Here is a 12,978-nt window from a genome sequence, read left to right on the forward strand (position 1 = left end):
AGCCAGGTCTCCTGAAGGCAGACAATGTCAAAGGACTGTAAGTAGAGAGTGAAGTCCAAGTCCACCAGTTTGTTCTGCCAACCTGATAAGAGGTTTATCAGCCTGGCCGATAATTGGACTCCACTAGAAGAGGCAGGGGGTCCTCCAATACAGTCTGGAGGAAATTCTCCACCCAGCTCCCCGGTAAGGGTAGAGGGTTTGTATTGATCCTGCCGGAGTGACAGTCCCTTGGCCTTGACCTCTGGGTGATTGGCTCCAAGCGAAGGTAAAACATTTCCTGCACATCTCCTTGATTGTGCCACGAAAAGATTCAAGTTGCACACTGCAGGGACTAAGGACACATGTGGATCAGTAGGGGGGGAAACACTCCGTCATTTTGAAGTGTCCTCTAAGGGGGTGATTGCCTCTAAGGATGGACTCACCCTGCTAACATTTGAAGTGTAAATTCCAGTATAGGAGGAAGGGAAGTTCTAAGAAGCCGCTTCCCTTCTGGGGGAGCCCGTTTCACCGTTCTCTAAGAAACGCATATCAAGCCACGAGGGTCAATTAGGCGGCTCTAGATTGTTGTTGTCAACAGAAAGGGCCGGGGTACTCTTGATGCAGGTCTGGTTGTTTGGGTGGGAAATTAGATTAATTTCCACGGCTGTCTGTTGAGCTAAGAAGCATGTTCCCTTTCAGCCGGGGCTCTTCTTAGAAGTCCGGTGGTTAGATACAGGCGACGTCTGGCCCCACTGTGGCCCCCTTTTACAAGTAGAGCTGAGTTGCTCACCTTGCAGATTTTCCAGGTGGGATTTTAACAGATCCAGCTTCAGCATGATTTCAGTTTGGTCTTCTGTAGGCAAGGCACGGAAGGATGCTACCAGCTGTATCTCTTCATTGTTGAGCGGGGCAGACTCCTTGTTTGTAGGGCTCTTACTCAAAAGGGGTATTGAAAGGCTAACTCCACCCTGGGGTGGAGGCACAGGGCCTGTAGAAATGTCTGAATCTATCAAGTTGGTGGGGGCATGGGACACATTTCCCTGATCGTTCTTTAGAGGAGGGAGGTGGGAAGGGCATAAGGCCAGAGGAGGCACCGCATTCTCAAAAAGCCTTAAGACTGTGATCCCCCTTACAAGAAAGGCATTTCTACGATCGTGCACCTTTGTAGCCAGATTCCAGTCCCTGAAGGTGACCACCGTGCATGCATTCCAATGATTGTAAAACAGGTAGTCAACTCGAGCTATGCTTGTTGTGCATAACTGGCCAGGGAGGGCTATCTCTAATATATCTAGCAAGTGAAGTTTGCGCTTATGTTGGGATAAAAGCCCTTCAGGTTTTGGGTAGTTCACAAGAACCAGCTTGTGTTGATTCAGTACGAGATTCCAGTTCATGGTTTTTGCGCGTTCTTGTGGTAACTGCTCTATTGGAGGAAATGCGGGCCCTGGGATTTGGGCTGCTGAAGCTGGGAACAATTCCTGAGATGACTGTGGTAGGGAAGACAATAAGGGGGAGATGCGTGAAGTAGGACAAGCTGGAGCAGGAGTGCTATAAGTTCCTTTGTGCCTGGCTTCCTCCTTAGATTTTAATGCTGGTTCCTGGGTCGCGGGCTCGTCAAGTAGTTTGAAGAGATGGTTAAACCTCATTTTCCTGTATCGTGGGGGTTTGGTGTTTTTGATGTTTTTGCTCTTCTTTGGATTGCCCTCTCTCCGATCGCAGGCACTTTTATTATTAGATGTTTGGCTGCGTGCCACCCTGGCCTGTGGAGGGGGGGGCTCAGATGTTTGGGAGCCCACACTTCTCACTCTAGGGCCAGAGCTCTCACCCCCATTGGACTGGCCAGCCTTTTTAGAAATTTCCACCAGGGTGGTTAGGAGATGGTTGCATTCAGAGAGAAAGGATTTTACGTGCTTGAGGTCCTCCAACATCAGAAAAATCCAACCTTCAATAGGGGCTTTAGAGCCAGAAGACACTGTTGATGATTCAAGGCTGTCATTCTGATTCTCTAAACCCAGGCTGCCTGTCGGTTCTATCAGTTGGTTGTACGACAGATCCTTTGATTGTTTGTCGTTCTCAGACCGCGACAGCGAGGAATCTTCAGCTGCAGCCAGCTCAGCTGCTAGGTCCATGGAGGCAAAATCCTCCTTTAGTCCAGTGAAGTTGGTTTTATAATCCAAAATCCAATCCTGATGAATATTTGAGGGAGGAGGTGGAGACGAGGGCGCCTCTTTAAACTCCGAATTTTCCTCCATGGGTAGGAAAAATGGAGTGATTTTTGTTTGTTGGGTCTGCGACTTTGGGGGGGCCTCCCCCACAGTCAGAGCAATTACCAGGTCCCTATAGCCCTTTCTGGTGAGCACCATGGTATCAGGGAGATCGCCCAAGCAGATGTAAAAACTGGAGAGAAAAAAGGGGTAAAAAAGGGAGGGGGGGAATAGGCCACAGCCTTAAACACCTGAAGGCTTTTATTCCTGTTAAATTGAGCTCGGCCGACCTAGTTTCCCAGGGGCTGGGAGGCCCTTACCTCCTCTCTTGGCAGTTCTCCTGAGGTAGCTTTGGCTTCCCTTCAGATACCAGTGAAGGCAATAAACTACAAAGTTCGTCCGGCTACCTGCCGAGTTGATGAGTTAGGGCTCTCCAGGCAAGATAGGGCCTCTGGGAGTTTACAAACGATTAAACCAGTAATCTCTGGGGCTCTTTGAGATCTTTGGAGTTGAATGTTATAATAAAAGGACGGAGCAAGCCAGGAGCAGAAGAATAAAACACTAAAAGGTTTAAAACAAACCATGGAGATAAGAGCGAGCTGCATTACGGCCTGCCATCTTGCTCCCAGCGAATGATGGGACCACATTTGATATAGTGATAAATCCACGTGGGAAAGGTGTCCTTGTCCAGTTACTACTTCCCATGAATTTGTGAAGTTCACAGCCCGCTTCCTTCAAAGGGTCTGTCCAAACTTGAAAGTGCTTTTCAGGAATGAAATGAAGACTGCAAAAACAATTTTGGGTCTGCAGGATAGATTCACAAAAGGACAGGCTGGCTTATGGTTTTGGGCCATGATGCTCCTACAGAGCAATGTACTTCAAATTCATTCATTGGCGATCACTTGTGACCGAGTAAGATTGTCTTCCAAGATAAGGTCTTTAACAGTGGGTCCGTAAGTGACTGTGGAGGCCAATTCTGGATCCACACAGCCTCCCACAGTGAGGACATAGATTTTCAGATGGAAGATGGTTGCGATGAGGATTTGTTTGACGTGCCTTCCGCTTAGCTTGTTTGTCCCATTTGTTCTGTATTCGTGCTTCTTCAAAGTCTACAGCTCCTTTGATAATAGCTGACCTCCATTTGGGACGTTCATGGGCCAAGACTTCCCAGTTGTCGATGTTCATGTTACATTTTTTTAGATTCGCTTTAAGAACATCTTTAAACCTCCTTTGCTGATGTTCCGTTTTCCATCCTTAAGTTGGGAGTAAAGTAGCTGCTTTGGAAGACGGTGATCAGGCATTCGAACAACATGGCCGGTGCAGCGAAGTTGATGTTGGAGGATCATTGTTTCAACACTGGTAGTCTTTGCTTCTTCCAAAACGCTAACATTAGTCTGTCTGTCTTCCCAAGTAATTTGCAGAATTTTCTAGAGGCAGCGTTGGTGGAATCTTTCAAGAAGTTGGAAGTGGCATTTATAGATGGTCCATGTTTCACAGGCATACAGTAAGGTTGGTAGTACAATGGATTTGTAAATAAGCATTTCGGTCTCCCTGCGAATATCCCGATCCTCGAACACTCTACGCTTCATTCAGGAGAATGCGGCACTCGCAGAGCTCAGACGATGTTGAATTTCAGCATCGATGTCAGCTTTTACAGAGAGATGGCTGCCAAGATGGGGAAGTGATCGTTCTCCAGTGTCACACCATGAAGCTGGATCGATGGTGCTACAGAGGGACTAGTTCACACCTGTTGATGAAGCACTTTGGTTTTTTTAACATTAAGTGAGAGCCCAAGCTTTCCATATGCTTCTGCAAAGACAATTAGGATAGTTTGAAGATCCTTCTCTGAATTGCAGAGACTACATTATCATCGGCATATTGAAGTTCTACGACAGAGGTTGACATTACCTTACTCTTTGCTTTCAGCCTACTGAGATTAAAAAGCTTTCCATCTGTTCAATATATGATTTCCGCAATAGCAGGAAGTTTCCCCTCAGTAAGGTGTAGAATCATAGCAATGAAGATAGCAAATAAGGTAGGAGCAATGACACATCCCTGTTTTACTCCTGATCCGACTCTGGATGAATTGCTCTGAAAGCCATTGTTGTCCAAAATTGTTGCTGTCATGTTGTCATGGAGTCGCAAAATATTCACAAATTTATCAGGGCATCCAGTTTTCAGAAGGATTGTCCAGAGAGCGGTTCGATTCACAGTGTCAAAGGTCTTAGATCAATAAACACCACATATAAAGGTCAATTCTGCACCTGGCATTTTTATTGAAGCTGTCGTGCAGTGAAGATCATGTCCACTGTCCCCCTGGAAGGGTGGAAACCATTTTGAGATTCGGGAAGGACATCCTCTGAGATCGGCAGGAGGCGATTTGCGAGGATCCTTGCAAGGATTTTACCTGCGGTAGCAAGAACAAAGATACCTTGATAGTTCCTGCAATCTGTTCTATCACCCTTCTTAAAAAGGGTGATAATTATGCTGTCCCTAAAGTCTTCCAGGATCTCCTCCCTTATTCAGATTTTTTTGATGAGCTTATGGAGTTGTTGTGTAAGTTCAGGCCCACCTTTTTTAAAGACTTCAGCAGGAATCCCACCAGGTCCACTAGCTTTGTTGTTCTTCATTTGATTGATTGATTCATCCAAATTAGGGGATATTGCAAGCTTGTCTCTAGTTTCAACTTCAGATTACTAGATAGTGTAGAAGGCCATTGCCATTATGTCCTGCTTCCAAACTCCTAGGGGCATACTTTGCCACTAACATTTGCATTGCTACCTGTCCTACACAGCAGGATGTGATGTCTAGAAATTTTCAATAAAATCAGACACTTCCACTTCTGCATATTTTTGCTTGCCCCCCTCCAAACAATGCAAACATTGCTTGCTTCCAATTCATAAATTAGGGTTTACTTGGCACCAGAACGATCTGTTTTTAGGTGCCAGGCAAAAATATTTGTATTCACCTAAACCTTTGGAACTTAAAATAAAATGATCTTTTAATTGGGAGAGGTTGAGTTGGATCTGCTCTTGTTATATGCCTTCAAGTCAATTACGACTTATGGCGACCCTATGAATCGGTGACCTCCAATAGCATCTGTTGTGAACCACTCTGTTCAGATATTGTAAATTCAGGTGTGTGGCTTCCTTTATGGAATCAATCCATCTCTTGTTTAGCCTTCCTCTTTTTCTACCCCTTCTGTTTTTCCCAGCATTATTGTCTTTTCTAGTGAATCATGTCTTCTCCATAATGTGTCCAAAGTATGATAACCTCAGTTTCATCATTTTAGCTTCTAGTGATAGTTCTGGTTCTGCTCTTTTATACATATTATTGGTGAGCATTTTAGGTTGTTTTTACTCTTGTTTTAACACTTGTTTTAATGTTTGTTTTGTAAGTCACATTGAGTTTACCGCTCTAAAAAAGCAACTAATATTAATATAGTAAAATATAATTATTAATAAAACATACCAGTGCTTCATCAAACCAATAGATTGTATGATTTCCCTTATGCCTACCAGTGCACTAGGGATGGAAGGATCTGCCAATTTTGGTTTTTTTCCTCATTTTTCTCGTTTTTTCCACATTTCTGCAGCAATTTGTGACTTTTAAAAAATCATAGCAATTCTTCATTTTAGTGCAATTTCTCCTACTAAACACATTTTTGCAAGCAATTTCTCCTTAATGCATTTTTGTATGTTATTGTCACTAATACATTCATTTTTATGTACCCTTCCCTCCAATGTATGCATTTTTATAAACATTGGTGGGAGAACTGCATCACAAAATTTGGATAAGTGCAGAGTTTGAAGGATGGCTGTGTTTCAGTTCTCATTGTTTCTGAAAGGGCAAATTTGATAGATTCGGCTTTAACTGCAAACTGGTTCATATTTCTCCCCCAACCTTACAATACACTGATGATTTTTGCACACTCAGCTGCAGGCAAGACACTCAGGAACATCAGGACAGCCTGCTAGATCAGGCCAGTGGCCCATCTAGTTCAGCATCACAGTGGTCAACCAGATGCCCATGGGAAGTCCACAAGCAGGACCCGAGTGCAAGAGCATTCTCCCCTCCTGTGGCTTCTGGCAATTGGTTTTCAGAAGCATACTACATCTGACTGTGGTCACAAAGCACAATCATCATGGCTAGTAGCCACTGATAACCTTATCCACCATGAATTTGTCTAGTCGTCTTTTAAAGCCATCCAAGTTGGTGGCCATCACTGCCTCTTGTGGGAGTTAATTCCACAGTTTAACTATGTGCTGTGTTAAGAAGTACTTTCTTTTTTCTGTCCTGAATTTTCCAACATTCAGCTTCTATGAATGTCCATGAGTTCTAGTATTATGAGACAGGGAGAAAAACTTTTCTCTGTCCACTTTTTCCATGCCATCCATAATTTTATACATTCAATCATGTCACCTCTGACTTTTCTTTAAACTAAAAAGCCCCAGATGTTGCAACCTTTCCTCATGGAGGAGTTGCTCCATCCCCTTAAGAGTGCTGGTGGAAAGCCTCTTCAGCAAAACTGTGATCATGGCTGGCTTGTGGTTTTTTAAAAAATATACCCATGGGAAGAGAATTCTGGGACAGAATTGTGATTGCTGAGGATTACACAAATTTCTCTCTAGAGAGGAAAGCCTAATTCTTTTTGTTCTAGAGATACATGTGACAACATACAGGCAATGTTGACACAAAGCTTCAGCTTGTAAGGCAGACTTACTCAAGCTGGTGCCCTCCAAATACTTTTGAGTATTAAGTCCCATCATCCCCAGCCAGCATAGTCACTGATTTTTATTTTTTGAGTGGAGGTAGGTTTAATATAGCAGGTTTCTGGGGGGAAATTGTCAAGATTTATCCAAGTGAAACTGCATACATTTTAACTGATCTTTCATAATTTATGATGAGCTCAGAATCTGGAAGCCTCTGAGATAAAGGTGTGAATTGTTCAGGTCATGAATTTCTTCAGTGTGCTGTGACTCCGGGGTAGCTGCTTGACTGTGTGTGAGAACTTAATTTAGATTGTTATCCAGCAGTTCTCTAAAGTCCCCTGTGAACGCAATACAATATGCAGTGTTTTCAAGCAGCTTAGGAATCTTGATCTTTCTATTCTGGTGGGGTTAGCTTGCAATAACGTTTCATAAAACTGCAAAATCAGAAGGGAATGGTTTATAACTTTACCTTATTGCTTTCTAAAAACGGATCACATTTGTCCATAAAACCGCTCAATAACACATCAGATCCTACCTTCTCATTGAGTTGCTCTATGCTTTACAGAAGGGATGGAGAAACCCTGTGGTCCTCCAGCTGTTGCTAGACTACAGCTCCTGTTATCTCTGAACATCAGCCATGCTGATTTGGGCTTATGGGAATTGGAGTCCAGCAACATCTGGAGGGCTACAGGTTCCTCATCCCTGCTTTTATAGAGCTCAGACCCATCTTTAACCAGATGGCAACATGTCTTCAGACTAGGCAGAGGTGAACCTTAGAGATTCTTCTACCATCTTTTGAGGCTCACCCACCTTTAAATCTCAAGCTTCCGTCCTTTGTTCTCTCATGGGTATTCACTCTGTCCTCTTATCTTTGTTTCTATTAAAATGAACACTACCCCAAGTAAATGGTGGTGATACTATTGGCATGACCCATCTTGAGTCCAAAAGGGACTGAGTTTTATGCCACAACCCACCAGTTTAAAATTAACTAACAACAAAAAATTATTTAAATATACTAGTCACAGGAGGCCTGCTAGGGATATGGTCGGAGCTTTGGATGACAAGAGATTAAAAGGTATGCTAAAGGATCGTAAGGAGATTGCAGAGAAGCCAAAAGAATTCATTGCATCTATTTTCACAGCAGAAGATATAGGACAGATCCCTGTGTCTAAACTAATATTCAGAGAAAGCCTTGTTGACAAAAACTGACAAATTGCTGAGTCTGGATAATGTTGGTGACATTCTAACAAAAATATGGAACTTGCCTGTCAGATCAGTCTCTATACTTGAGGATTGGAAAGTGGCCAATGTATCTCCAATTTTGAAAAAGGGATCCAAAAAAGATCCTGGAAATTACCAGCCAGTTAGCTGAATGTCTGTTTTGGGAAAACTGGTGGAAAACATTGTTAAAGATAGAATTGCCAAGCATATAGAAAACATGTCTTGCCTCAAGCAGAACTAGCATGGCTTCTGCAAGGGTAGGTTGTGTGTCATTAAAGTTCTTTGAGAGTGTCATCAAGCATATAGATTGAGGTGAGCCGGCTGACATAATATACTTAGACTTTTTAAAAGCTTTTGACAAAATACCTGACCAAAAACTCCTGAGTGAGCTTAGCTGTCATGGAATAAGAAGAGAGGTCCTCATGTGAATCAGTAACTGGTTAAGTAACAGGAAGCAGAGGGTAGGAATAGATTGACAGTTCTTCCAATGGAGAGATATAGAAAGTGAAGTCCCCCAAGGATTTGTATTGGGACCTGTGCTTTTGAACTTGTTCATAAATTACAGAGTTCAGAGTGAGCAGTGAGGTAGCAATGCTTGCTGCTGATACCAAATTGTTTAGGGTAGTAAAAACAAAAAGTCATTATGAAGAGCTCCAGAAGAATCTCTGCAGACTGGGTAAATGAGGAGTAAAATAGCACATGCAATTCAATACATGCAAGTATAAAGTGATGCACACTGAAACACACACACACAGACAAATAAACAAACCTGGAGCAATGTTTCATGTATACTGTACTTTCATGGGGTTTGAACTGGTGGTGGTGACTGGCCATGAATGAGATGTTGGATTGTAATGAATGACACCTAGAGTGTAGCAGCTGTGAAAAAGGCAAATTCCATGCTAGGGATCACTGGGAATGTGATTGAAAATAAAACTCCAATATAATATTATACAAATATATGGTGTGACTGCCCTTGGAATATTGTGTATAGTTCTAGTTACCTCACCTTGAAAATAAGATTGTAGAGCTGGAAAAGGCTCAGAAAAGGAAGGGCAACCAAAATGATCAAGGGGGTGGAGCATCTTCCCTTTGAGGAAAGATTGCAACATTTGGGGCTTTTAAGTTTAGAGAAAAGGCAAGGGGGGGAGCATGATAGACGTGTATAAAATTATGCAAGTGTGGAGAAAGTGCATAGAAAAAAGATTACTCTCCCCCTAGAATTCGGGGAAGATACTGGAAGATTCAGGATGGACAAAAGATAGTACTTCACACTGTGCATAGTTACACTATGGAATCCACTCCCACAAAAGGTAGTGATGACCCCTGTGATGACCCTGTAAATGTAATTACTGTAAATATGGTAAGTGCAAGTTTATTAGAGTATATGTGGTAAATAGACTGAGTGAGAGGGGGGAGTACATGGGTTGGAATGTTGATGAGTGTTGTATGATGATTGGCTGAGTGTCTGGGTGTCTGAAGGTATAAATGTGAGGATGACAGTTGTGAGGGGGTTTGAGTGCTAAGAGGGGTTTCTGGAGAGGGTGGTGGTTGGTTTTGGGTTTTGGGGGGTGGATTGGATTTAGGTGGGTAGCGAAGCAGGTCATTTATGACTAAGAAATATCAAGAGTAACACATTTTATGAAACCACATAAAGTCAACCACATAAAGTCAACCGCATGTTGACTGAACCTTTAAGTAATCTTGTTATTCCCTGTGTAAATTATTTATTTATTTATTTATTGCATTCATATACCGCCCCATAGCCGAAGCTCTCTAAATAAATAGTTCTTGGTTTACCAAGAGCCAATCAGAAAAAAGGAGCTCAGCCAGTGTGTTTCTTCTGTGGTCAGAAAGGACATTACAAAAGGGACTATTTAGCAGCCAATGAAAGTTCTCGCTTTGTACAAAGACAGGCTTGCAGGCGAGGATAGAGGCAACTGAAAGCTGATTCAGATCAGCAGTTTCAGCTAAAAACAAACCAAGTCTTGCATCATCATCATCATTGTCACTGTTTTTCAATAAGAAAATAATAATTCTAAACATGGACTATGACTTATTGATAGTGGGGCTTCATCCCACAATCTCATCAAATGTGAATTTTTCCAGCAAACTAGATCCAAATAGAAGGAGAGATGTGTTTATTGCAGATGGGAACTCTTTGCCTGCTAAGGGATGTGAAGAGGGAGTTCTGACCTACAATACAGAACTTGGAAGCCATGAGACAGAAACAAGAGACATTATGTTCATTCCAGACATTATGTTCATTCCAAACAGACCATGGACAGAGAACTGTGTATGCTGCAGCTTTTGAAAATGAAGGTGTTTGAACTAGACTGTCAAAGGGAGGAGGCAAAAGTGATGAACTGCTAAGTAGAGATTGTCTTGAGCTGTGGCACAGACTTTTTGGACATCATGATATAAATGCCATACTTGATCTGGAAAGGAAGAATCTAGCCAAAGCTTTAACAGTAAAGATGACAGGTGTGTAAACCTCATAAAAGAGAAAGGCACAAGGCCATCTATTCCCAAACAGAGTGAAAGGCACTCAGATAAACCACTTGAACTGGTACACTCTGACCTGTATAGCCCCATACAGACTTCTAAAGGAGGAAACCGTTGTTTACTAATATTTGTAGATGACTGTTCTAGGTATTGTGTAACCTATCTGCTGAAGGAGAGGAGCCAGACCCTGCAACCTCTGAAGGAGTACATTGCGACCATGAGCAAAAAAGTTGGCAGGAAATCTCAAGCTCTTCCAAGAGACAACGGGAGAGAGTACATGCTGCACTACATGCAGCCATATCTAAGAGAGCAGAGCATAGCACATAGACACACAATACCTTACACTCCAGAACAGAATGACATCACAGAGAGAAATATTAGATCTCTTATGGAGATAGTAAATTGCATGTTGCTAGACTCTGAGCTACCCAACCAATATTGGGGAGAGACTGATGACAGCTTCCTACCTGCAGAAGTGACCGCCAATTAAGGAGACAGGCAAAACCCCATTTGAACTGTGGCCAAATGTGCAGCACATCAGTGTTTGGATCCAAAGCCTATGTGCATGTACCAAAGGAGGAGAGGTAGAAACTGGATGACAGAACTGCAGAAAGAATAATGGTCAACTATGCTCTAGGAAGCAAAGGTTACAGAATCTTGGATCCAAGAACAGGAAACATCACAGTGACCAGTGTTGTCTACTTTGATGAAAATGAGAGAACCAGCACAAACCATGACGATGTGGAGTACCCAACGGAAGGAATCCACAGTGAAGAAGGGGAAATGGCATACAAACCAGTATTTAAGCCTGAGGGTTACCCACCTGCATCACTAGCCAAAGGTGGAGAGATGCAAAATGATGCAAGGGCAGAAGGGGCATGCAGGAGAAGAAGAGGAAAATACAAAGCTGGAAGTTGCTACGGACGTAGATGGAGCTTCTGAACCAGAACTTAGACACTCATCCTGACCCAACAATGGTATACCAGCTATACGACTGTCCTACTTTGCAGTGCTACATGAACCCTCATTATGGGAAGAGGTTGAGAGAATGCTCACAGTAGAAGCCACTGAGTGAAGAGAAGCTGTACAAGAAGAAATAGAGGCTCTGCGCAAAAAACAGACTTGGACAGTCACAGAACTACCAGCAGGCAAACGGCCTGTGGGGAGTAAATGGGGCTTCAAAGCAGAGCAAAGTGTAGAAGGGAAAATTCAGAGATACAAAGTCAGACTAGTAGCCAAGGGCTATTCCGAGAAATATGGGGAGGACTACAATGAAATATTTACTCCTGTAGTAAAGTATACCACAATATGGACACTTTTAAGTGTGGCAGCATCAAGAAAGATGCATGTTGGACACTTAGATGTAAAGACTGCTTTCTTACATGGAGAAATTAAAGAGAAAATCTACATGGAACAACCTCCTGAATCTAAAAAATCAGGAGACAAAGCATTTGTGTTCAAACTCCAGAAAAGTATATATGGACTAAAACAAGCAGTAAGAGCATGGAATGAGGAGCTGAATCAAATGCTCATCGGAGAAGGTTTCAAGCAAGATCAAGCTGATCCCTGTCTCTATGCATGATGGCAGTTGGACTTATATCGTAATTTATGTTGATGATTTACTTTTGAGTTATGAAGATGAAACTGACCATGAGGAAACTGTACATCACCTGAATTGAGAGGTAGAGGTGGATCAACTGGGAGAGAACACCCACTACCTCAGGATCCAAATAGCTTCCATCTTCCTCTCTCTCTCCCCATCTCCCCCTCAGCCAGAAACAAAAGAACTATGAAAGTCTAGAATACCTAGGACTCAAGGATGCCAGTCCCATAGAGACAAATTATTTAAAGGGGGATGAAAAGAGTAAACCCCCTTCCACAGAATGATAAATACAGGACAGCTATAAGAAAGTTGCTGTACCTGGGAACCACAGCAAGATTGGATATAGCCACAGCAATAAGAATACTGTGTAGTAAGACGAACTCACCAAGTGAAAGAGATTAGATGGCTATAAAGAGAGTGGCCATGCATTTAAAAGGGACTGTGGAACTGAAACTAAAGTTACAGGTCATCAACAGTCCCAGACTAGCAGTTTACACAGATGCAGATTGGACTGGAGACACAGATCACAAATTCACCAGCAGAAACTTCCTGATCTATAGAAGTGGAGCAGTCAGCTAGACAAGTAAGAAGCAGGATGCAGTGGCAGCCTCATCTACTGAAACAGAGTATGTGTCAGCTGCCCAAGCATGCCAGGAACTGAAATGGCTATGTCTGTTACTGGAGGGTCTAGGAATAGATGACCCAAAGCCCATACAGATCCTGGAAGGCAACTAAAGCTACATAAAACTCTTACAGA

This window comes from Rhineura floridana, chromosome 8 (assembly GCF_030035675.1).
Source record: "Rhineura floridana isolate rRhiFlo1 chromosome 8, rRhiFlo1.hap2, whole genome shotgun sequence".
NCBI lineage: Eukaryota > Metazoa > Chordata > Lepidosauria > Squamata > Rhineuridae > Rhineura > Rhineura floridana.